Source organism: Ambystoma mexicanum, chromosome 9, assembly GCF_040938575.1.
Source record: "Ambystoma mexicanum isolate Mex_15411 chromosome 9, UKY_AmexF1_1, whole genome shotgun sequence".
NCBI classification, from domain to species: Eukaryota; Metazoa; Chordata; class Amphibia; order Caudata; family Ambystomatidae; genus Ambystoma; species Ambystoma mexicanum.
This window is the reverse complement of record NC_090931.1, coordinates 1,091,068,118-1,091,094,975: the sequence shown is the minus strand read 5'-3', so window position 1 is coordinate 1,091,094,975 and position 26,858 is coordinate 1,091,068,118.

Genomic DNA, 26,858 nt, shown 5'->3' with positions numbered 1-26,858 from the left:
CCTAAGGAGCGTAAAGGTCTGGAGGGTGAGTATTTGGTGAAAGCCAGTTGTAGATAGTAACGTCCCCGGCCCCAGAGAGCCTTATGGATGATGCAGAGGGATTTTAATTTGATCCTTGCAGCAACCGGGAGCCAGTGTAGAGAGTTTAGGGCTGGAGGCCAAGAATACGTCTTGCAACCCTCTTCTGGATAAGCTGGAGGGGATGTAGAGAGGAAGAGGGTAGAATAAGGAAGAGGCTGTTGCAGTAGCCCAGCCTAGTTCCCTCATGAGAAAGGAAGCAGATGTGCTAAACGGTGCAACATGTTCCTGAGAAGTCAAAATATTAACTGTCATTGAACAGTTACCCAAGGCTGAGAATGATCAGATGGTGCCAACCTTTGGGTCTCATCGAAATCAGATAAGGTATTATTTTTTGTTGCCACACTGTCCTCACACCACAGAGAATGATTGGTTAATTAAGGTGGAAGTAGCCCACCCATGAACACTCAAGGCAAAAAAGTCAATGAACAACTGAGTTGTATGTTACAAAATGTTAGCATGTCTATTATTTATTTATTTATTTATTTGTTGCATTTTTAAAGCGTTCACACAGCCCGCGGGCATCGAGGCGCTGATCCAGGAATTGTTTGTTTTTTAGTTGCGTATTTGTTTTCTTTTTCTTATTTGCGTATTTAAAACGCACTCAAATCCAGAGGTTTCTAAGCGCGGACCCTGGGATCGAACCTGTGTTGCTTTGTGTCATTTTGCTTCCAAGGCGAAAACGTTGCCGCTGAGCTATCCTCCAATTAAAATTTCAGAAACTGGATACCCCCATCATTAAATCATTGTCAAGAGGAAGTCATTAGAATGGTCACAAGGGATAGGATAGGCCAATAGGGCTGGGCATGGTATAGAATCACCTATGGAATAGAAACCACTGTCCAATAAGGGAATATGAATTTACATGTACTTTGAGACAGTGTAAATTGTAACCTCACTCCTCACTATGTAAACCGCCATGTAATGATGCAATGTTGATTGATTTGTGGATTGTTCCTGGCCGAGGCTGCATGTAATACATTTTTGTTTTTTCTTGCTTCTCGTGCACATGTATTAGCTCATTGGATTTGTTTTTATACGTCTTTGGTTTTGGGCCTACCTTACAGATGGATAGGTGATTGTGGCTGAGATTCATCATGGATGATGTCCTTGTTCTCTCTGCCACTTTGTGTGTTGTCTTGCAGATGTCTGGTATTTCTGGATTTGGTAACAGTATTACCAGACTTTGTGATGCCCTTCCTGTGTTATTGGAGGTGATTTTTAAACTTTGTTTATCACATCTGGTTATTACCATTGCAGCCTGCTTGGCAATAATGACATAATCACCCTTACCATCCACTTTTTGCGCGTGCAGTAATGGTATTTACCAGATGCTATTGTACCTGGTGAAATAGCACCGAACTCGTAATCAGGCCTTACTTGGTACTAAAGTTCTGAAGTATTGTTAAGACATTTTCAAAAAATGTGCTAGAATGTTATATTTAAGGAAGTCCCAAATTGTATATTTGAAATTGTTATTTAATTTGATTGAGTGTTAATTAAGTATGAGGGCCCGGAAGAATGAGTGCCCTCGTTCAGCAGTGCATTGGCAGGCAGAACTCAACGATCAGTTATTAGATAATAAGAGGATGTCAGAAAATAATTCCTGAGATAGGTTATTTATGCATATTTTTAGGCCATTTTTGAAATATTTTGATCCAAATGGGTAATAAAAATGGCTTTCGTGTTAGTTTAGTTAATTTATTAGTAAAAATGATGGGTCTGTATGCCCGATAAGTTAGTACAGTAAAGGCTGGCTTGGTTTTGCAAGCATTTTTGCTACTAGCAAGCAAGTGAGATAAAAGAAGCACTTTATAATATTCTCAAGTACTTTTGAAAGTTATATTTGTTGTATGTAAATGTATTTGTGTTTTAGTGTTTGTGGTGTGTTTTGGATTATACGAAGTTGTAATCCATCGACGATCAATTTATCTAGATATGTTATGGGCTGTTGAACATGATGGTGTTGGTTAACAAGTTACTGCATATAGATATTTTAAAATGTAATTAAACAATAAGAATGTTTGAAAAATAATATCGAACTTGATCAAATACTCCTCTGAATAGATCTCGAAGATAACTGCCTACGCCAAACATGTTCCCTAATGACAACCAGCACTAAAAACAAAGTGGCCAGGCTTATGGAATCTAAGAAGCAGTTTACATGTTCAGGACCTGTTTCCGTAGGTAGATAATCAAATGACTAAGTAGCCCAATATTAATATTGTTATTGTTTGGTTCAAATGGAAAGAACACATACACCACATATGGACTCTTTGGACTGGACTTGTTAAACTACTGCTAAAAAATGATGCCTAGAGCAGATAGATTTTTAACAGTTTTCAAAAGTCGAGATGGTCCACAATCTGTCCGATAAAAAATGAAATCCTGTTCCAGAGACAGTGGGAAAGTGAGGACTATACTCCTCCACCTATCCTAATCCACAAACTGTCCATCATCTGAGCAGAGGAGATGTGTAGATTTGTATTTCTTGAGTCAGACTCCGAACTCTGGACCAACATCAAAAACAGCATGGTCGACTATGAAAAAGACCTTAAATGTCATTTGGATCTTGACAGCGGGCAGTGTAATGTTCTAAGAGTGGGTGAAATATGGCTGTGGTTTGAGAGTCAGCAAAGGTGAGTATGAAAGTCCTGAAGTCTTTTAAAAAGATGTTCAATGAGCTAAAGGTACATTCTTTTGTTCCTCCTTCACAAGAGAAGGCTGCACTAGATAAGGAGATATACTTTTCAACATCTTAAGGTGGGAAAAAAATACATTCTTGGGCTCCATGGGGATGGTAATGATGACGTCTGTTACTGAAAATGTTGGTTATGGACATTTGCTCAAGGATGTGTGTTAAAATGTGGTGCTGGAGATACTCCAATGAACATTTCTGTCTTTTCCAGTTATCCAGAGCAAGAATAAGATGTTTGAAATAAGTGGAAACTGTTCCAGATAATTATGGTATTACCTTCAGAATATCAAAAAACAGAAAAGATATGTCCAGAGCAAAGTATGTTTAGAAAAAATGTATCAAAATGTATTTAAAGTGATACAAAAATTGCAAACTAGTGAATAAATCACAATTACCTTCAGAATAATCTGACTATCAATAGCAAAATTGGAACATTTTAAGCCAAAGCTATGGATAAGTAGTGTTAACGGCAAAGATATGCATAAAAAATATGGCGGAAAAGCTGACCCCTGAGTTGCCCCACATTTTACCAATGTAGACTCAGAGAAATAGGAAGGTAGGCTTATTCTCTGGTGTCTATTAGACAGAAAGAAAGTAACTCAGTTAAATGTGGTACTCTCAGCATCTGAGTCTCTGAGTTAAGTTATTAAAACTGAAAGACTGAAAGGCCACTGAGAAATATAGCAGCACCAGATTCACCACTCCACCTTTTCCAGTGCTGGATGGCAAGTCATCCAGGGCCACAATCAAAGCTTATTCAGTCCTCATACATTGGCAGAATATAGCCGGCAGTGGATCAAAATGTTGTCATTTTCCAGAAAAGAACGACATTGAGTGATCACTGCTGATTCCAGGATCTTGGCCAGATATGGAAAATTAGAAATGAGGCAGAAGTTCTCTGTATCACTGGTGCCTATAGATGGTTTCTTTAATAAGGGAATCATTATTGCCTTTTTAAACATATCCAGGACCTGATCCTGATTCAGAGAGCAGTTATAGATGTTTCTGTGAACATTAAGCAACTCATTATTTAACTTCTGAAAACCCTGTTAGAAGTGTGCCAAGTGAAAATCTGACATTTTACCCGTGGGAATGCAATAGATTAAGATAGCCAAAGTAAGTTTAGAGAACACATTTGGAAGTTTACATCTACGGTGAATGGTAAGGCAGGGACGTTGCCAACAGATAGTTTGAGATATTGAGAATTATGTTTGTCAGATATATATCTTGATCATTTTGGTTTTATTATTTTTGTTATTCATTGTATTTTTTATTTGATTTTCATTTTCTTCTGTAATCATTTTGTTATAAAAATAAACAGCCAAGTCATTACAGAAGTGCTGACTAATTTTTATTTTTCATAGACTAGAGACTGAACACGAAAAAGCATCTTTTCAGTATTGAGCAACTCCAAGTAAGGTCTTAAAAAAATTAACTGAAATTATCATTGATTAATAAATGGTAAGGTTGGAGACCAAACTACCAAGATCCTCATTTTATTATGTGGAACTCCACCTATGATCAGAAGCACTATTTCACTGTTTTCAGCAACCAGGTGCTGCATTGCACCATTTAAAGTTTAAGCTTTGTTTCTTTTATGGTGTGGGACTAATCTAAACAGCTGTTCATAGTTGTTAGGAATATGCCCAAAAGTTGTGTCAGGGTGTGTAATCCCTCCTCTATTAAAATGTGAGTGGTTGCAGGCTTGTCAGAGGCCAGAAAGGACAGATCAAAATTACCCAAATCTCTTCTCTTTAAATTCCTTGATGTATTGCTGTTAACAGAATTATGTTTTTTTCTTGGGAATTTCTCAGTGGGCAGCTCAATGAACACCCCTGGCTTACTAAAATAGTTTTATCACCTGAATAAAGTCTGGTGGCAAGGTGGATGTCTTCTTGTATCAATCGAGTGATATAGAGAAAATTCAATTTATGAAAATAATTGCTTTTGGCAAGTAGAGTTAGGTTAATGGTCCCGGTGTTGAAATCTTCCAAAATCATCAGAGCTGGGTGGGTGCGAACCTCAACTGAACTATTGTGCTCTTTTCTCTGCTTACCGCTTGGCTAGCGGAGCATGCATTTTTCAAGTAACGTTTCATTGTCTACGGGATACTTGATTAGTAACCTCCTGTGTTGCTCCTGCCTAACTTTTTGTAGGACTACACTGTGGTGTTGATTCTTTGCAGGCTTAGGTATTCTGATATGTTTTATTGTTGCTGGATTCCAACATGGATTTGAGCAATAACGCAAAGATGTATTTGAGTTTCGTGATTGGTACAAGTGCTCTGGGGCAGTTGGTGTTTGTCACTTTTGCTTGATCATTCTATTTACTGTTTTTTAGACATTTCAGGATTAAAGTACTATTTCAGCAAGTAAAACAACATTTTTCTTACATTTTTCGTTATTAATTTATTTCTAATTGTGAGCCAGTGTTTTTTAATGTCGTAGCCCTGTGTATTTATGTTGTCCTTCTCTTGTTATGGTTTGTCTGCTGGTTTTGTTTTTCTTGTAGATGAAAGTAGTGACAACAGCTCTCCCTTTGCACATTGTTCTCTATTTCTGCACATCTCAGATTTTGAGATTCCCTTATATCATGATGGAAACCCGTGGCCACATTTTCTCTACAGCTTTGTGGCCATCCAAGTAAGTTTGAGGCTTCCTTTTCCTCCATTTACCTACATTAGATGATTTATGCAATGGAGTATGTAAACATACACTTCGAAGTGTTGCTTACTACAGCTATACATATCTTCTTGTTTAATTTTTTATAGACACTTGCATCTTTAAGATGACATGTGATAAAAACGTGTTTCACATTTCTGTGATTACCTGCTACTGAGGAAGATTATCTTAGTTTGGTTTGGCTGGATAACGATCTCTAATTTGATTTTTGAGTTACTAAGTCCCTTTTACTGTTCCTGCAATCGTTTAATTTTGAATTAAGACAAGTCAAAAGTAATGATTTTTAGTAATGCAAACAGAGGAAAGCCAAAACCAGCTTTATATTAGATGGGGGATCAATAGATTTAGTGGACAGCTTCTCTAACTTAGGTGTCCTATTTACACCAAATCTTAGCTGGAAAGCCCACATAGACCTGGCTTCTAGGAAAGCCTCCACTGCAGGTATAGCCATTATCAAGTTGGTCTCCAAATAAAGGGACAACTATGCTGCAGAATTAGAAAAGGTCTATTGTGCAAAGCTTGGAGGTACAGTTGGACATGACGCCAAGCTATGGGGACTTGATAAAACAACCATTCAAATAGGCATGTGTTAACAGCTTCTCTGGAAAAATATCTTGTACCTACCTAAAGGTTATTCATCAGCTGCTCTTCAGGCAGATGTTGACTTCCAGAAGAATGAGAGAAGGGTGATGGATAGCCGGGCCAGATATGGGGTTAAGAGGGCAACCTCTGAGACAAGAGAATGGTTATATCTGGCATGGAACAAACATTTTTCACAGTCTTCCATCCCCCCATATAGGAAGAATCTGTTGAAGGACCTTACTAAACTGGGCTATGGCTGTATACTAGAGCAAGATTCCCAGATAGCCGAGGGCCACAGGCCCCTACTCCAGAAACATAAAGAAGCTCAAGGGCAAAGACAAGGGACGTTGAGTGAGGAGAAGTTGGTTGGCCTTGCCCATATAATTTGGGCTGACATATTTGTGGCAGGGGGAGGCCACCAACCATACGTGTCGACACACGCCAAACCATCGATGAGATGCCTTTTTGCTGTTGCATGAGCAAACAGCCTACTCCTATCTGCCATTACCAATAAATGGAATGGGGTGTTGCACCCAAAGTGTATAATGGGTATGGCAGAGAGAGAGGATTTGCCCCATGTTCTGCTGGTGCCCAGCCTGTGACTCTTTCAGGACCCAACGCATTCTTCCTCTCTTAAGAAATTAAGGACTTTTGTATAATCCAGATGATGTTCTGACTTTTCTTTTGGGGAACCTGGACACTAACATTACCAATGATACTTCAAGCTTCATCTTAGGAGCCTGGTGTCAGAAAGTTAAAAAGGCTTGTAGCCATCCTGGACTAGATAAGGCCTTTGGGGTTTCGAGCAGGGACACAAATACAGGTGGACTGTCACCAGCTCTCCCCTATGGTCCTAATAGCGTCCCCTGGGTCCAGAGCCCATAAAGGCATTCAAAAGCACCTATCCAATTTTGATAGAATCTTCTGCTACCCAGTCTCTCTTCCCTGTGGAGGGGCTTTAAAACTCTTTTTACAATTATTGTGTATTTATATCTTTTTAATGTTTTTACTGTTTTATTGTAATGTTTTATTTGATGAATGTTGTAATGCTTTTATCATAATGACTCATTTTACATTGTATGCTCTTTTACTGTCTGTATTATATCTTCTTGTCACGAAAGATTCAATGAGCCGAAAGTGTTAATAACATCTCAAATCACACAAAAACAAACCTACAATGGTGGACACATCTTCTAGTGAAGACTCATCCATACCATGGCAATGGCTGGGTTTTTGGTTCCAACAAAACCCGCACACACTCTTGGCAAGCTTCTGCTCCTGTCACAATGATCTGTTGATCAATCAATAGTTGTGGATTCTGTGACACATAACAGGTTTATGTGCCTAGTTTGCCCAGCCAATCACAACCTTCTCATGATTTCTTTACTCCAATTGATTGTCTTCAGTCAATCAGAGGGCACAAATCCCCTAAAGCAAGTTTCTATCCACGGCTTAAGTCGAGGTACCACGTAGGTGGACATCGATCATATTTTTGAGAGGGCAGATGCCATCCCACCTGTGTGTTTAAGACATTTTCGAAATAACTAATAAATAACAATAGGCTGCAGCCGTGTTCCAAACCCGGAACGGAATAGAACTCTTACCTTGCAGAAACAAGGCACTTAACTGCCTGACCACAGCTATTGTTCCTGGTAGAGCTGCAAAATATCTCACATTGACATCTTTCTATACAGACATATTTTGCTACAGGTTCTCAGATTTCAATGGTGTGTTATGTTATGTTATTTGGCATTTATATTGCGCTCTATATATCATTGGTATGACCTCAAAGCGCTGGTAGGTTTAACGCTCTTGGGGACCGTAGTCCAGGTTAGTTGAGAGAGTAGGCTGCCGTAGGGTGCTTGTGTGCGCCAGTTATGTGTGCAGTTGATGTAATTGCCTGGTGGAAGCTGCATCCTAGCATTTGGTGTGGTGTATTCATATCGGTTGTATGTGTGCAGTCTGGCGAGTAAACACCAAGACTGGGTTCTGGCTGCGTTAGGCCTGTAGGACGCTTATGTGTGCAGCTAGGCCGGTTTGTCATGGGGTATGACTGCATTTTATTAGAGTGCTGAGGTGTTCATGTGGTGATGTTCGTATGTGAGCAGCTAGGCCGAATTGATCGATGGGCATAGCTGCACTCTATGTGAGTGGTGGTGTAGAGAATAGGGTAGGCATAGTGATATGGGAGGAGAGCGTTTGCGTGGAGTTATGATCTAAGGAGATCGATATTGTGCATTTCAGGTATGCGGTTGCTTCTTAATGAATTAATAAGCATATTCAAGGATGACATTGTTCGGGATCTCATTGAGCATTAGTCATCGGGTTTCTATGGTTCAATTGCCTCAGAGGGACGTGGCTGGTATTACGGAAAGAGCCATGTTTTTAGAGCTTTGCAGAGCCTCACATAGTCCTGGGTGTGTCGAATATAAGGTGGAAGTGAGTTCCACAGAGTTGGGGCAAAGGTTGAGAAGGCGGATCATCCAATCCTGACAGAGTTAGAGATTGGAATCACTAGAAGGAGGGCAGTGCTTGATCTTAGAATGCAGGAAGGAAGGTATGGTTTTATCTTATCCTGTAGGCATTATGGGCCGGTCTTGTGCACTGCTCGGTGAGTGATGCATAGGGCCTTTAAGGTGGCCCTTCATCCGATTGGGAGCCAGTGGAGGGTTCGGAGAGCGGGTGAGATGTGGTCTCTTGGGCCTAGGGCAAGGAGCAGTTTTGCAGCAGCATTTTGGGCTCTTTGTAGTTTGTTTAGATGGTATTCCAGGGCTCCTGGGTATAGGGAGTTGGCATAGTCCAGTCTTGACATCACAATAGACATTATTGCAGCAGTTCTTTTAGGGTAGGAGAGGTAGGGAAAAATGCATCTGAGGTGTTAGAGGTGGTAGTGACAGGATTTTGACACATTGTTGATCTGACGGGAGAGGCTCAGGCCTGAGTCCATAGTGCAGCCTAGGTTTTTCACTCAGTTGGAGGGGGGTGGAGGTGGGCCAAGGGATGGGGGCCATGGGAACGGATGTGGTGGAAGGGCAGTATTGCCACACACCATGATTTCTGTTTTAGCAGGGTTCAAAAGGAGGTGGTATATTGTCATCCATCAATCATATCTTGGAGACAGGTTTTGAGGTCGGGGAGGGGGTCGGTGCCTGACTTGGGGGTTCTAAGGATAATTTGGGTATTGTCTCGGCATAGTTGTAACAGGAGAAGTTGTGCATGCAAATAATTCCAGTGGTCATATAGAGGTTGAACAGGAGAACAGACAGGCATGCGCTTTGGGGTACTCCAGTGTTCAGAGAGCAAGCAGTTGAGAGATAAGGGGAAAGGAGGATTATTTGATTCCTGTTGCTGAAGAAGGAGGCGATCCAGTTGAGATCAGTGCCACCGATTCCTAGGGAGTGAAGGCGGTCAAGGAGATTGAGTGGTTAACAGTGTCAAAGGCTGTGGAGAGATTGAGGAGAATCAAAGCTGTGCAGCCTCCAGAGTCTGCAGTGACCTTGAGATCATCCCAGATCGATATCAGCGTGGTTTCAGTTCCATGTCTCGGTCTGAAGCCTGATTGTGCGGGGTCGAGTAGACTGTTGGATTCTACAAGGAGTTGAGCTGGGAGACTGCAGTCCTGTCAATGAGTTTTGCGAGAAACCTGTTGTTGGAGATCAGTCTGTAATTCTTGGGGTCAAGCGGGTCAAGAGATGACTTTTTTAGAAGTTGCTTGACATGCTCAATTTTGAAGACATCAGGGAAAATGCCAGAAGTGAGAGGTTAGTTTAGAATGGCTCTTGCATGATCGCCAGCGAAGGTAGACGCGAATATTTCTTTTAGGACAGCGGCTGGGCAGGGGTCGAGTGGTGACCCGGAGGGTTTACTGGCAGATAGTAGGTCAATGAACTTGTCTCTGGAGATGGGTTTGAAGGAGTCGAAGGTAGGGATTTTGGGTGTCGGGGCAGTGGGATCAGGAGGAGTCAGTAGGGCAGGGAGCAGGAGGAGGGACAGTTGGGTGTTAAGGGATGTTGTCCTGTCAAGAGCAGTTTTGTAGAAGTGTAGGGAGAGGGAGTCACAGAGTGACTGTGTGGGAGTGGATTGGGTAGAGGAGCAAGTGGGTTTGACAAATTCAGAAATTATCATGTGGAGTTCTTTGCTGCGGTTGACACAGTTGAGTTTGTTTATTGTAGTAGGCTTTTTTGGCTTTTCAGATTTCGGCTTTGTAGATATGGTGGTGCCTTGGAACATGGATCTGCTGTGATCGGGTGTGAATGCTCACCATTTGCATTCGAAGGGAGTTGTTTTATTTTTTGGCACTCCTCAGGAGGGACGTGAACCATTTGGGGGACAGTGCATTGCATGAGGAAGCAGGGCATCATTAAGCCAGTGGTCAAAGCCGTCGATGGTTAATGTTCTATCAGGGGGGAGAGTTGAAGGGTGGCGAAGAAGCAGGGCTTTGGCTAGGTCAGGAAGGATCTTGACTTAGTTCCAGCATTTGAGATCCCTGGGGGGCGCCAGGGGGAGGCGTAGGAAGAGGGGCAGGGGAGTGGATAAAGAAAGGGATGGCATAGTGGTCGGTCCAGATGAGTGGTTTGGGACGGGATAAGTAAACCAGGTCATGGGAACGGAAAATTGCATCAGGGGTGTACCCACCTGTGTGGGTTGGGCCAGTCATATGAAGGGAGAGGTTGAGCGCGTCGAGACTATCAACAAGCGGATCAGTCATGGGGTTAGTAGGGATATCAAACCAGATATTAAAGTCTCCTAGGAGTGTAAGAGATGGGTGATTGACTTGAATGGTAGCTATCAAATCACAGAGGCTGTTGGCGAAATGTCTGTCGTACCTAGGTGATCTATAGATTAGGAGGAAGCTGTGGGTGAAGATCGGTGGTATAGATAGTTTTACTAGTAGGGATTCACAGGACGCAGTGCATGTCTGGTATTCGGCGAGTGAGACAAAGAAATGACGATTGAAGAGGACTTCCACTCGGCCACCTCTGAAGTCGTCCGAGAACCAGGTTTGGGTGATAAAAGTGAGGTCAGGCTTGTCAAAAGTTAGGAGGTCATAAATACTGTGTCTGTTTCTTGCTATCGAGCAGGCGTTAAAGAGGTTGCAAGAGACTTCATTAGGGGATGAAGGTTTTGTCGAACTCATCGGAGTGTGAGCTAGAGGGGCATGGCCGGCTGGTAGGGTGGTGGGTGTGGTAAGAATGTTTGGGGTTGTTGAGATAGGTTGAGGAGAGGTCTGGGGGGGCTGGGTGCATGTGGTGCCTGAGTGTTAGCTGAGAGGGTTATATCAATGGAGGGCAGGAAGAGTAGGCGGGCTGAGGTTGGAGTGTGAGAGACGACAGGTCGGTCTAGGGTGGTTGGGAAGGTGGTGAATGTGTCAGATGGTATGAGGGGTTTTAGGTGGGCAGAAATTGTAATGGGTTTGGCGGGCGAAGACGGTTTAGGGGTACCTGGTGAGAACTCAAGAGAAATGGGGTGGAAACTGCGGGAGGTGAGAGGGGAGTCAATAGGGGTAGGGAGGAGAGGCTGGGAGAGTGTGCTGAAGCAAAAGTGGTGAGGAATAGAGGGCTGAGGAAGAGGACCAGTCATGCTTTCTTCGTCTCATGGGTTTGGTGCCATAGAGAGAGAGGGTGGATGGGTCGGAGGGGGAGGGAGATGAGGCTATCGATCTAGCAAGAGAGAGATGTGCTACATTCAGAGAGGGGAAGGGATATGAAGTGGGAGGCTTGTTGGTGGGGGTTGAGAAGGGGTTATGGGAGTTGGAGGGGGTGGTGTGGGAGGTTGGACAAGGGGGTGGTGTGTTCCCCAGTGGGCTGAGGGGGAGGGAGTGTGTGGCATGGGAGGGTGGTAGAGAGGGAGGGGAGTTCTTTGGAGCCCACAAAGAAGGAGTGGAAGTGGAGGTGAGTTTGTGCTGTTTGGAGTGCCAAAGGGCTCCCCTGGCTTAGGAGTTTGATAGAGGGTGTGGTGCATGGGTGGGGGGTATTAGGGTGTTCTCAATAGATGTCAGAGGGAAAGTGGGAGTTGATGTGGGGGGCTGGCATGGGGAGAGGGGGTTAGGCACTAGAGGGGGTCGTTTTTTGGTGTGCCAGTTTTCTCCTCTTATCTTAGAGTTGGACGAGGGATGATGGTAGGAGAGCAGGCGTCTGGTGTCTGGGTGTATTGATGTATGGCAGAGTGGGCGTGGTTTGTGATCAGTTGGGGAATAGAGGGGGATAGTGAAGTTGGGAGCTAAAGCCCAGGCCATGCACCGCGAGGCGGAAGGGATGGGGGTGCGTATGTCAGTGACGGGTCGGAGAAGGGGAATGTCGCGGGTTGGGATCTCCATCCACAGGGAGATCAATGAGGTGCCTAGAGGTTGATCAACTTTTAACAGTCAAATGTATAGGCCCAAGATGTACTATCTGTGTCTAGATTCTGGTCACCGGGGCAGTGGGCGAAGGAGGGTAGCGGTAGGGAGTTCTAAGTTAGCGACAGAGGCAGCTAAATCACAGAAATATGTAATAGTGTAATTGGGTATCTGGTGAATCCATCAATGGACTTTCCATTGAATTACTTTCCTTCGGGGGATTTGCATCGAAAAAACATGCATCAAATGCACGTTTTTAAAGGGAAAACGGTTAATTTTCTGGGGGGTTTTAAAGGGTAAAAAAAGGGGAGTTGGTGGGACACCCATTAAAAAAAAAGAATGCATTTGATGCAAATTCTTCTGATGCAAAATTTTTGATGCAAAAGACCATCAATGGAAAATATTCTATGAAAAACCATAAACCGTGTAATTGTCTAGAAGTGCATCAACTACAGTGGCAGATTCTCGGAGCGGCTTAAGTTAACGGAGCAGTTCTAAGTGAGTGGCATAGGCAAATCGATTACAGTATTATTTATGGGGGTACCCTCTAGATGTGAATCAAGTAAAGAGGAACAGTTTCTAAGTCATAGAGGGTACTTACTAGGTGAGGATCATTGCATCAGGAGCAATTTTAAGTGTTTGGAACAAATAAATCACAGTAATATCACAGAGGGTACATCTATAAGTGAATCAAGCTAACAGGGAGATTCTAGGTGGGTGTGACAGGTAGAATAAACACAGTAATATCTTTGGGGGGCTTTGATTCAAATAAGTTTAGCAGAAACAAGTTCTAAGTCTGTGGGACAGGCAGAGTGAACACAGTAATATTTCAGGGGGATGCGAATCAGGTCAACGGTAACTGTTCTAAGCCATTAAGGCACCTTCTAAAAGAGAGTCAATGCAGCAAGTGCAAATCTATAATTGTGTGGCACAGATAAATCACAGAAATTGCACAGGAGGTACTTTCTAGATGCCAAACAGGCTGACAGGGGCAATTTCTAAGTTTGGGGACAGGGAGAATAAATCACAGTAAAATCTCAGGGGTACTTTCTAGGTGTGAATTAGGCCAACAGGAGCGATTTCTAAGTGTGTGGGACAGGCAGAGTAAACACAGAAATATCTCAGGTAGAACAAAAACACAGTAATATCTTAGGTGTACTTCTAGAAGTAAAACAGGGTAATAGGAGCAATTTCTAAGTTTGGGAACAGGCAGGATAAGACACAGTAATATCTCAGGGGGTTCTTTCTTGATGCGAAAAAGGCTAACATGATCAATTCCTAAGTGTGTGGGACAGGCAGCAGGAAACACAGTAAAATCTCCGGGGGTAGTTTCTAGGTGTGAAACAGGTTAACAAGGGCAATTTCTAAGTTTGGAACAAGCAGGTTAAGACACAGTAATATCTCAGGGGGTACTTACTAGATGCAACACAGGCTAAACAGGAGCAATTTCTAAGTTTGGGTACAGGAAGAATAAATCACAGTAAAATATCAGGGGGAATAAATCACAGGAAAATGTTAGGAGTATTTTCTAGATGCGAATTAGACCAACAGGAGCGATTTCTAAGTTTGGAACAGACCGGATAAAATACAGTAATATCTCGGGGGTACTTTCTAGGTGTGAAACAGGCTAACGGGAGCAATTTCTAAGTGTGTAGGATAGGCAGAGTAAACACAGAAATATCTCAGGTAGGATAAAACATATTAATATCTTATGTGTACCTCTAGAAGCAAATCAATACAGCAAGAGTGGATTAATGGGAGTTAGTCTGAACAGTTTCCTAAGGTGCGATGTAGGTTTACATTTACAGTGTTTGGATAGTTCGCAATGTTGTAGGGCTTTCTGGGTAGAGTAATTGCTCTACTCCCACCCTAATCACATCTACCTTGTTGGTCTCTGCTGGTTGACGGCTGGACACTGGCTTCGCCTGCTGACACCTGTGGACACAACCTAGAGCCGCCTCTGTTGGAGCCGCCCTTTGTCTTGGGGCCCTTAGCTGCAGAGGCTGCGGGCAGTGGGCTGCCCTGGGAAGGTCAGTTATGACTTGTGATATGGCCTTGCAGGGGAGGGGGAGGGCCGGGAGGCGGGAGGAGGAGGGGAAGAGAAACCAAAGCCCGGAAGGGGTCGGGAGATTACTGTGCACGCGGGGCATAGGTGTCACCAATAAAGAGGTTAAACCAGACAAACAAGACCCAAGAGTGTCACAAACACTCCAGCTCACCTGGGGAAGGCCTGAGGTTAGAAAGCCGTGCAATAACAGTGCTGGTGGCTAAACTTGACGGGTAGACCACAAACAGCCAATCACGGATGGAGGGAGAGCCGTGTGACGGGAGGAGGGAGGGGAAGAGAAACCAAAGCTCGGAAGGGGTTGAGAGACTACCGTGCTCCACATGGGGCATGGGGGTCACCAATAAAGAAGTTGAACCAGCAAAACAAGGCCCAAGTGGGTCACAGATACACCAGCTCACCTGGGGAAGGCCTGAAGTAAGAACATGTGTGCATTATACACTTAAGCAGCAAAGTAATATGAAAAGCTGCTGCTTGGCAAACATTTTTTGTTGTGTGTTGGTTTTTTCAATCGTGAAAGACAAGCCTGAATGAAATTTGCATATTTTACGTCGCCATCCCATTGTGTCACTTTCTAATGGTCGCCCGAGTCCCCCCACTCTGTTTCTTAGGACTTAAGCCCTGTTTGTACCCGATATAAGGCCAGTTCACTCCGTATTCCTTTTGTGGTTTTTGCTAGGCTGTGAGTTAATGTGTGGAACAGGGCAGGCTAATACTTGGTGGGATTTTGGAGATGTGGAGTAGTGTTTTGAGGAGTTCTATTCCTTTGTTATTGGTCTTTAGTGTTGTTTCTTGCTGTTTAGTACATCATTTAAGCAACCTTATGTGCTCCTTTTTCATAGTGTGTTTAGTTTGTGACACTGTGTTGTGTTAGCTTCCCCACATAAATATAAAAAAAGGTTTCCTTTTCCTCTGGTGCCTTTGCCCTTTTGTGTCACTTTATGAAGTTTAAAAACCTCAAGAAAATATTTCTTACACCTACCTGTTTCTGAAAAAAACACAAAAAAACAAAAGAGCAATTGTTTACACTTTCCCAGTTTCCTCCCTGTATATTGTTTGTGTACTCATTGGTATAGTAGTGTAGTAGCTGTAGTGCAGTGTTTTAGTTCGTTCATTTGGGGTTATGTTCTGGTTTTCTCTGGTTCTCTTGGGACTGTTTTCAATATACACTTGTAGGTTCCCAGGTTGTTCACAAAGTTCTCCTGCCTGTCCAATTGATGGACTTGTTATGACATGCTGGCAACTCTGGGAGAGGAAGGGAATGAAGAATAAAGGGTTGAGGATGAACTGCATTTCTCCCCAGAATGTGTGAATCTCGTGGGGTTGGGGTCACACAGCATTGCTGGAGTTGGGAGGGGCTGAAGCATTGGGAGAGAACTCAGGATTGCAGGAGGAGTCAACTGGAGCCTTTCAGATCTCTTCTCCTCTAGGCTGTTTGATTTACCATCCCTCTATGTCATGGTTGCTTGATTGTTTTGCCTTTGTTTCTAATACTTCGGTTGTATTTTGTCCTTGGGAAGTTTTTGTTTAATCATTAGAAACGAAACGACGTTTGTGGAAGCTTTCTAGATGTGTTGTCTAATTTAAATTGTTGCTAAACGGAACGCTTGTTTTTGTTCATAATCAAGTTTCTTTCACTTTATTTGCATTCCTATACCTGTTTGGTTGGTATGTATGCTATGAATGAGGAATGATTCTTATTTCTGGATTTCTGGACCGTCAGTAGCGTTTGGGAATTCAGCCTATGGGCTAAAATGATGTTTCCCTATGTCTTAATATTAGTTAATTTTAATTAAAAGTACAATAATAATTGTCAACTGATGGAGCAACAAGGGACGCAAGGGCAGCACTAGGCATTACCTACACAAGTATTACTTGTTCTAGTGGATCCCCTTCTCTCTATAGAACTACCCCCTCCGCCCCCCACTGTTCTGGTTAGGTAGTTAGGGGCCCTTGTTGATTCATGTCATGAATGTTGAGCATTACACCTTCCACTCGTTTGGAGTGCTCAAGCAGAGGTAAAAAGGATTTAGTTGATCAAAGGTACAGAGCCATGCTGGTATATGCTGCCCGTATTGTGACAAGAGCTTATTTCTAGCTTACATGCCAGTAAAATAGCACAGCAGGTTAATGATCCTGCTACGGACATGTGCAATTTCTACAGTTGAAAGGTTTGAATCCTTACAGGACTAAGTCAGTTTTTCATTACAACGAAGTCAACAAAATGAGAGCCGTTTAGTTTATAGGCACTATTGCCCGCTAATCAAGAGACAATTCAGTCTATGGGTGTGCAATTCAAATAATGCTCACCCTATAGATACATAGAATGCTCTGTGTATTGGAGACTAGACAAGCGAGACACAGGTACATTCGTTTGTTAAAACTTTATTTCGACCAAAGTCATAAAAGCCATACAAATTCATCTAAAATTCCAAAATACAGTCAATTATTATTCACAACATATAAATAAGACAGTCTAAGGCAGGGGTGCACAACTGATTTTGACAGAGGGCCGAAAGTACCTTGCATGATGGCTATAGTGGGCCGAAAAGTAAATGTGGGCGGGGCGGTAGGCGGGGCGTGGCAGGAGGCTTTTTCAACCCCCAATTTGTATTAAACACATGGAAAAAGAATATGTTTTTGAGGGGTAACGATTTTTATTTGCATTTCAAACTTACATTTTGTACTACACATTTTCCATTGTTATAATTTATTTCTATTTAGTTATTGTATATCGTCTGTTTAATTAAATTATATATATTTTATTGACCCTAGATTGGACATTCCGTTATTTTGGACTGCTATAGTTTGCTGTTTGGGTTGCCCAAGAGGAGTATGGCCTTCGTTGAGTCAGGTTTCCTCAAAAAGCAAAGGATGTATTTCTCCTAACTGTGCCTGTTTTAGCTTTATTATTGGGTTCACTCTTGGGGTGCAACACTATGCCCCATGGCTCCCACCCCCAACCAAACACTATGCCCCATGGCTCCCTCAACCCCCAACCAAACACTATGCCCCATGGCCCCCTCACCCCCAACCAAACACTATGCCCCATGGCCCCTTCCCCTCAAACAAACACTATGCCCCATGTCCCTCACCCCAACCAAACACTATGCCCCATGGCTCCCACCCCCAACCAAACACTATGCTCCATGGCCCCCTCACCCCCAACCAAACACTATGCCCCATGGCTCCCACCCCCAACCAAACACTATGCCCCATGGCTCCCACCCCTAACCAAACACTATGCCCCATGCCCCCCTCACCCCCAACCAAACGCTATGCCCCATGGCTCCCTCAACCCCCAACCTAACACTATGCCCCATGGCCCCCTCACCACCAACCAAACACTATGCCCCATGGCTCCCACCCCCAACCAAACACTATGCCCCACGGCCCTCTCATCCCCAACCAAACACTATGCCCCATGGCCCCCTCACCCCCAACCAAACACTATGCTCCATGGCCCCCTCACCCCCAACCAAACACTATGCCCCATGGCTCCCACCCCCAACCAAACACTATGCCCCATGGCTCCCACCCCCAACCAAACACTATGCTCCATGGCCTCCTCGCCCCCAACCAAACACTATGCCCCATGGCTCCCACCTCCAACCAAACACTATGCCCCATGGCCCCCTCAACCCCAACCAAACACTATGCCCCATGGCTCCCTCAACCCCCAACGAAACATTATGCCCCATGGCTCCCTCAACCCCCAACCAAACACTATGCCCCATGGCCCCCTCACCCCCAATCAAACACTATGCCCCATGGCTCCCTCAACCCCCAACCAAACACTATGCCCCATGGCTCCCTCAGCCCCCAACCAAACACTATGCCCCATGTCCCCCTCACCTCCAACCAAACACGATGCCCCATGGCTCCCTCAACCCCCAACCAAACACTATGCCCCATGGCCCCCTCACCCTCAACCAAACACTATGCCCCATGGCCCCCTCACCCCCAACCAAACACTATGCCCCATGGCCCCATCACCCCCAACCAAACACTATGCCCACACTCTCAAACAAGCACCCATACAGACCCGAACCCCCCACCCCCAAATCAGCACACTCTCAAACATGCACCCATACAGACCCGAACCCCCCACCCCCCAACTCAGAACACAAACTCTCAAGGATGCACCCATACAGACCCAAACCCCCCATCTCCCAACTCAGCACACAAACTCTCAAGCATGCACCCATACAAACCCAAACCCCCCAACCCCAAACTCAGCACACACACTCTCAAGCATGCACTCATACAGACCAGAACCCCCCACCCTCCAAATCAGCATACAAACTAGCAAGCATGCACACATACAGACCCTGCATCTCAACATACACCGCACTTACACTCCAAAACAAACATTCATGCACACCCGACACCCCCCCACCCCCGCATCTCAACATACACAACACAAACATTCAAAACCAAACATTCATGCACATCCGACACCCCCCCCACCCCTGCATCTCAACATACACAAAACAAACATTCAAAACCAAACATTCATGCACATCCGACATCCCCCCACCCCCGCATCTCAACATACACAACACAAACATACAAAAACAAACATTCATGCACACCCGACACCCCCCCACCTCCCTATCTCAACATACACAACACAAACATACAGCAAAACAGACCCGACACACAAACACAAACAGACCACTTACCGGAGACCGCTGGAAGGCAGGTAAACTGGAACGCTGGCAAGGTAACTGGAATCGTACTACGGCTGGCCTGGTCCAAGGCTGAAATGCCTTCCGGCATCAAGCCTTATGGACCACGCCAGCCGTAGTGCTGGCCCTCCATTGGTGCAGCACACACGCACTGCATGGCTCGTAGGAGCGATGTGGTGCATGTGTGTGTGCTGAGACAATGAGGGCCAGGGTTTTGTCCAGCCCGGAAGACAAGAAAGACTTTCCTAATGGAGTGTGGCCGATGCTGCTTGCGGGCCGCCCTCCATTAGGAAAGTCTTTGTGCCTCGCGGGCCGGACAAAACAGCATGGCGGGCCGCAACTGGCCGCAGGCCGTATGTTGTGCACCCATGGTCTAAGGAGAAGAAAGAAAAAAGATAACTACAACGATACAGCAGTTATGCAAGCTGGTCAAGCAGATCCTAGGTTAGTTCCGGGGCACCAAATAACTAAAATAATACAGTGTACGTTCTTTAAGACTCTCAAATCTCTCTACATATGAAATAGGAATTATTACCCTGAGATATAAAAGGGGAGTGTCATGGAGTGAGAGATGTTGCAGCCATTTTATCATCATGTCTAAATGCCGAGGCTGTCCCAAACAGTGTACATGACTCATTATTCAGTCAGGCATTATATGGTTTTATGTTATGGTGAGTGTCGTGAAAAAGTGAATAGCTTCTTTTGCTGAAAATATACACATGTTTCTCTCTCAAAATGGCCTTCCTTTTTCAAAAAGGTTGCACTCAGATTTAAACGAATGATCTGTCACTTGTGTGAGCACCAAAACAGGTAATGTTGCCTGCAGGCCCCCAAACCCGTGTATTTGTTACAGGATGCACACATATACCAATAACTAACAAAAAAATAGAAAATAAAAAATAAACACAATTGTAGACCTTGCCATCTGGTCCTCTGGTCCCTTACAAGGTCTGTGAGAAGGCCAGCATGCCCTGCAGCACCTATCCGAGCCCCCATTTACGTATCTCATATGGACAATGCACCCTCAGTGTGAAGGGTACTTTCCTGAAGGACACACGCAATGACAATGCATATCTTTAAATAAAAGACCAACATTCACCCCAGGGTGAATCGCAACCCGCTCATTCTACTTTCAACCATAAAAGAACACACCGCGTCCTCCTTTAAGATATCGCTTTCCCCCCCTGGCCGTGCTGCTGTCTAACATGGCTGCGGTGGTTGCAGTAAACATACGCCTGACAACGTGGATCTCCCCCAGAGACAGAGATACAGAGACATACAGCAGAGCCGTGGCATTCAAGTCCCCCAACCTTATGTTAAAATATTGTTGGTGGGCCCCCACCAGATGTCGTATTTGCTTATATTTTCTACTAAAAGAAGTTACTGTACTCCCTTTTTGAAGAGCGTCTCTCCCCCTACCCTCCTGGACATCCTTTGGTCCTGTCTAGGGGGCGTGCTGGACAGTTGGAAGACCACTGCGCCAGAGAGAAACTGAAAGTGACAGAGAGAAAGCGAGAAAGAGAAAAAAAATACTAGATTTGCGTATAATACTTGGGTACAGTTGTTATTGGTTATTTATAACTGGCTGCAGACCGGTAATACCCCGAGGTTTCTAAGTGCAGACTGGGGATCGAACCTGTGTAGCTCTGCACTGTCTTGCTTCTAAGGTGAGTGTGTTGCGTGTTGCCCCTGAGCTATCCTCCCAAAACAGTCGACCAACAATAAATTAAACTAGGACAGAAATGTAAGGATGTTGGCTGTGTATACAAAATGCTAAAACAATAATTTCTATGGATCATATATGGCAGCTTCTGTTTCGTGTGTCTTTAAGTGAGCAGATGTACACAAATGTCACCATCGCACAGTTTATTTCGGATGCGACAACTAATCGCCAATCATCAGTAAAAAGGACAGTGTATCACATGTATACCTTTGTGGGTTGAACATACATTGGAAATGAAAGCAGTATCTTGGCTTTGAAAAGCATAAAGCCTGTTTTTATGATATCACATGATGTGATGGAGTGATACTTTACAGTTAATACAGACACCGAAGAGTTAAATCACCTGATACAAACACAATGATTGCAAATATCACCCAAGCTGCTGCCATTGTTGATTCATTCGATACATATTTGTGTCAATGCAGTTATTAGAGGATACTGTGACAATGGTGTTTCAACCTGAGTGATACTTTAGAGCTCTAATGAAAGGCCTGGTATAATCCCTAAACAATTATGAGAGCCTTTCTTTTACAAAACAGACCCACACACTGAATTCATTAAAAATGAAGATCTTTAAACTGTGTCTTTTGGATCTTCTAGAATATTAATTATACATGATATATAAAGTGTGTGTTTAATTAGGGCTAAATGTGAGCCTGAATGCATTAGCGAATGATGGAATACCTGGGTAGAAAATTGTGCACAATTTCGCTGGTATATTGTGACCAGTTTAATGTCATCCCTGAAATATTAGACTTTCCAGCAAGCTGTAAAAGCTGTTACCTCTGAGAAATGACAAGTTAAGGAAATCGAAAAGAACTATAGCATAGCGCACTAGAGGATACCGCTGCTTGCGATGCCTGCCTGCGGCCAAAGGCGTAATCACATTGGCACCGTGGTATTTTTGAGCTTCTGTGTCTGAGACTATGTAAGTCTGGAGTCAATTGATTTCACCTTATTTGCCTGATCAATTTTTATAACAATTTACCAAACGAATGGAAGTTCTCGATGTTAAAAACAATCTATTTTCGTTTGCTTCGCAGTATCAAATAACTGATTGATATAGTCTTTTCAATGTTTATTAAAACAAATTGGAAAAAAAACCTGTTATTCATGCTCAGTTCTTTGGTAATTTATTTTCTATTTTCATGTGGCGATGCTCCATAAATATGATGATTTTTTATATTATTATTTAATTATTTAATGCTTTGCTCCTCAATAGGACTATATATTTGCACAATATTAAAATGACTCTACACAGAATGAAAATAATCAATGTCCTCCATTTAACTGACATGCTCCACGTGCAGTCATAGTAATACATGTTTTCAAGGAGCTCAGTGTGTAAGCAAAGCATTGATATAGCCATTAGTTGTAGCTTTGTAATGTCGCCTTGTATCCAGCCCCAACCTTGATATCCATATCTTGCCTGCACTGCCCTTGTGAGTGCGGCCAGACCATTACACAAATTGCTCTTTCGATTCTGGGAAGGCACAGAGAGCTAAACGAGTAGCTCTAGAGCATCAAGAGGGGACATCATACCATCAAATCGATTATGCATGGCCGTGTTCATTCATAGCAGAAGGGCTCTTGCAGTTTTGGCAAATTGTGAAACATTTTGGGTTTAACCGCAGCAAGTAAGGGCAATCCAGATCTGCATCCCTTGCTTCATGCTCCTAAGGGGAGGTTGCACCTCAGCTGCACCTTTCTCATGATGCCCAGGAAGGCAGAAAAACAACGTGCGCGCGGATCGCTCTTGGTCCCCCTATTCAGATGAAAACTGGCTAGCATTCCAGTGCTGGGCTGCTCCTTTGGTTGGAATAGTACTAGAACACAAATGGGTATGTTTGTCCCTGCACAGTGAGCTAAACCCTGATTTTAGACCCCCCTCCACTTAGTATGCAACGTCCAGTTGAAAAGGTTACTTTGCTTTGCTTGCTCTCAGCAGAGGGGCTCCTACATTTAGATTCTACCTTTCAGATGCTTATATGTAAGGCTCCTCGTTTTATGGTATTCATTCTTTTGACATTTCTGCCTCTATTGTTCCATATTTATGTTTTGGATATTTTAACTGTGTTTATCAACATTTATCTTTTCCCTGTACTAAAATGGAATGTCAACTAGTATTGTGTTATACATTATTCAAATCAGGGTTATTTACTGTGCCACTTTGAAGGAAAGTGTTATTTACAAAAACTATGCATAGGAGCGTTTATGTTTGTATTAAACCAAGTTTTTGCTTAGTGCTTTAAGCCAGATTCCTCCTACCTGTAACCAGTAGTTTATAGGCATCATTGCCTAATACAGCTGCACACTGCCTGTGTACCTTATCCGAATACAAAGAGAATATACTATTTGGCCCAAAAACCGAGCTGATGTATTGTTTACCTCAGTAAGTGATTGAACACAAAACACCTTGGCCACTAATGAATAGTTCCAATCTGCACTCAGCAAGACCTCAGGTCCTGTCTCTCACCTCTCTTACAGGACCTAGCACCAGGAGGCCACCAAAGGCCACCAACATGGTAGATGTTGCACTATTCAAGGTCACTGAATTCTGGAGGTGAATACTCTGGAACAGCCTCCCTGCCTCTCTGCGTCTTGAGCCGGACCTCGTTAAGTTCCAGAAACTTCTCAAGTCCTTCCTCTTCTCTTCCTCTTTCTCTTTCCCTCTCCCCTGCTAACCTGCTTTCTCTCCTTCTTCCTCTTACAACTCACTCAGTTCGCCGACTGGCCGCCTGGTCCACCTCCAGAGCATCACAGGTCCCAGGTTCCCCCTCCAGTCCTGCACTTGTCTCCGGGCTTGTGCACTATGCTTGGCACTACTGCACTTGGAATACGCTACATGTGAGGGGCAACCACTCTACACCTAACCCAGGCCCTTGCTGGACTGGGTGCACTTGTCCCCCCCTCACACTTCCTGTCTGCGTACTTGCACGACCTTGAACATACTAGGCCTAGCAAGTTTGTCTGTCCTGTCCTCCCTCTGTCTCCCCTCCCTTGCTTGGTTGTACGTGAAATGCTCAAGCACAGGCGTATTAGTGACGACCAACCACCAATCAACCTGAAATTTCGGCAGGCCTAGTACCGTAGCTTATTTTTTGTATGTCCTTTTCCGTCTCCTCCCCCCCTTCTCTCCCCACACTTTGTCATGCACTTGCACTATCTAACAAGTCGTTAATTATAGTATGGTAGTTTATTGATTGCACGGTCTTCTCCGCCTCTCCCCCCTTCCTCATTCCTTCCTGTCATGCACCTGCACTAGTTGAAATGCCTCTGGCCTAGTATGCTATTTATATCTGTTAAGATCATTCAGACTCTTCAAGGCCTAAGAATGACGACTGTATTCCCTTGTTCCCTCCCCACTTTGAAGCACTTTGAAGCACTTCACCTGTGCATAAGCGCTTTACAAATAAACAATTATAATTACAATTACAATTACTCCACTGTAAATTAAACAATCAAAGGAATTACTGTGGTGGAATTGCGACTTTTGGCACATTTGAGAAAACACTTATGGAATAATATGTAATCCATGAGTTGGTTTTATACTATTTTAGCACCACTCATAGTCCAGTAGTAATTCTGTCAGACCGAACAGTGTAATGATAAGCGATTTTGGCAGTCATTTTGTGGATTTACCACCAAAATCGTAACGATGACCTTAGTGTTGGGTTGCTCCAAACTATGTCCTCAGGGCCTTTCCGTCTGGCCGTTGCTTGAGCCTGGTGGTTCAGAAAGACAGAAGTTTCATGTCTATTCCAAACATCTTGACATAGGGCCTCATTACGAGTTTGGAGGGAGCCATGGTGCTATTAGCTCCATGGCTGCCTCCAAACCGGGCTCCATTACCGGGTTCCTCCAATGGGGACTTACCGGGTCATTCCGACATAGGAGGACCCGGTAAGTCCTCCTTGCAGGAACCATTCCCCATTCCCACTTGAGCCCCAATAGGGCTCAATGGGAATGGGGAGGGAGGTAACAACGCGCACATTACAAGTGCCCTGTTGTTACCTCCCTCTTCCCATCGCGGGACCCGGAAAAGACGTCTGGTTTTTATCAGACATCTGATCCGGGTCCCGCAAAGGGAACCTCGTAATCAGCCCTGACGGAATGAAGGGGCACGGTCCCGTACCGGCCCCCTTCATTCCGTCAGCGCAAGCCTCGTAATGATGCCCATAGTGCTTTAAGTTTTGGAGAGCAAACCTAGTCGGGGTCTGCTATCAAGCAAAGGGTCATTGGCGTAAGCTCAATAGAGGTTTGGTGATACAGCAATAGTTAAACCTATGGCACTTCTAGTATGGTTGTGGTTATGGGAAAAGTGAACTTGTGGGACTTCTAGGCTAACTGGCTATTTGCTTTTATATTGCAGTAATCAGTCTCAGACAGTCACAGGCTGTCCATTACCTTATTTGATTTCTGACCGGTTGCTATTTGGTAGGATCTTTAACCGCACATATTAGCCTTAATAAACACTACATTTCAAGGTTAATAGTTGCTTCGTTATAATCTTACTTGAGTTGACCAGTATGGATGCTGCTAAAATAATCCAGCTTTTAAAGTATGGAACAGTTTGATGCTAATAGCTATGTAAAGCCATGATTTTGCTTAGGATATGCAGTTAGTACTGAGCACTCTATGCTTGTACCTTCACTTGTCAAATCAAGTGTAGTGATGTTCTGAAAAGAGCTCCTATATTCTGTGCTTGTCTTGCCGCTTTGAGAGGTTTGCCCAATGAAGGCAGATGATTCCATTGTAGATGTAGAGGTATGACCTTGCTAAAGATACGAACATTGGGGGTCCTTCCGAGGTTGGAGGTAAGGAATTACCGGCACCGGTAAGGGTGCCGATGCCGGTAATCCCTTACCTCCGTATTCCGAGGTATCTTTGCGGGTCCTTCCTTACCTCCTGCTTTTAGCAGGAGTAAAGTACGGGACCCGCAAAGGTACTTCGGAGGTAATTACGGTACCGTAATTTACGGTGTCATAATTACCTCCTTCCCCATTCCCATTGAGCCCTATGGGGCAGAAATGGGAATGGAGAAGGGCAAAAGGTGAATGGGGAATTACCGGTCCCTCCAACCCTGGAATGGACCGGTAGTTACCCATTCACCATGCCGGATTTGGGACGGTTTCGGAGGCAACCATGGAGCTAATTACTCCATGGTTAGCTCCAAACCCGGAATGAGGCCCAATGTCTTGTTTGAGGCTTAGGCAGATAAATGATGTCCATTCTTGAATCTGAGCCAAGTGGGATGTGCAGTCTGGAATTCATTCTTTACCCTTTGCAATACGAAACATGGTCTGTGTTTCATCTCCTGACGTTTGCAAGGGTATTCTGTGGTGGTTAATCCATTAAGCCATTGGGTCTATTTACAGATTGACAGGCCATAACCTTTTCCTAACCCAGTTTTTCAGGCTTCACAACTCCAAAGGTATTATGAGAGCAAGCCATTGGAGAACAGAAAGGTCCTAGGAGCTCTGATAATCTTCGTCTCAATATGATGTGACATGCAGTACCATAGACAACAAAACACTTTGCATGTTCATTTTTTCTTGCTTCTCTAGTGCTTTACGCCAAAGCAAGTGGCAACATTAAGTGAACAGGTACCTAAAAAGTATAGGATGGCAAACACACATGGAACAAACAGAAGCAAGAGAAACTATAAATTCAATACATTGATTTGATGAACCAGAAAAAAACAATCATGTTGAAGGTCAAGCAACAATGAATGATAAAAATCAAGCCAACCCATCATTTAAACTTAGCTGGCAAAAACCAGGGTGGGAGGCCAATTCTAAAAATCTAAAATCTGAAATGTCAGTGGCTGACTGAGTAGAATGGAACACCTAGATGATATGTAGGTGGGCAGGCCCTAGAAGCAGTTCCCAGGAGCCGGCTCTCCAAGCCACAACAATATCCAGTCCAAATGGTCACACCAACATCCCTCCAACCCCTTTTTAGGTAACCCACCAGACTCCTCCTCTTCCTCCTCTGGACACT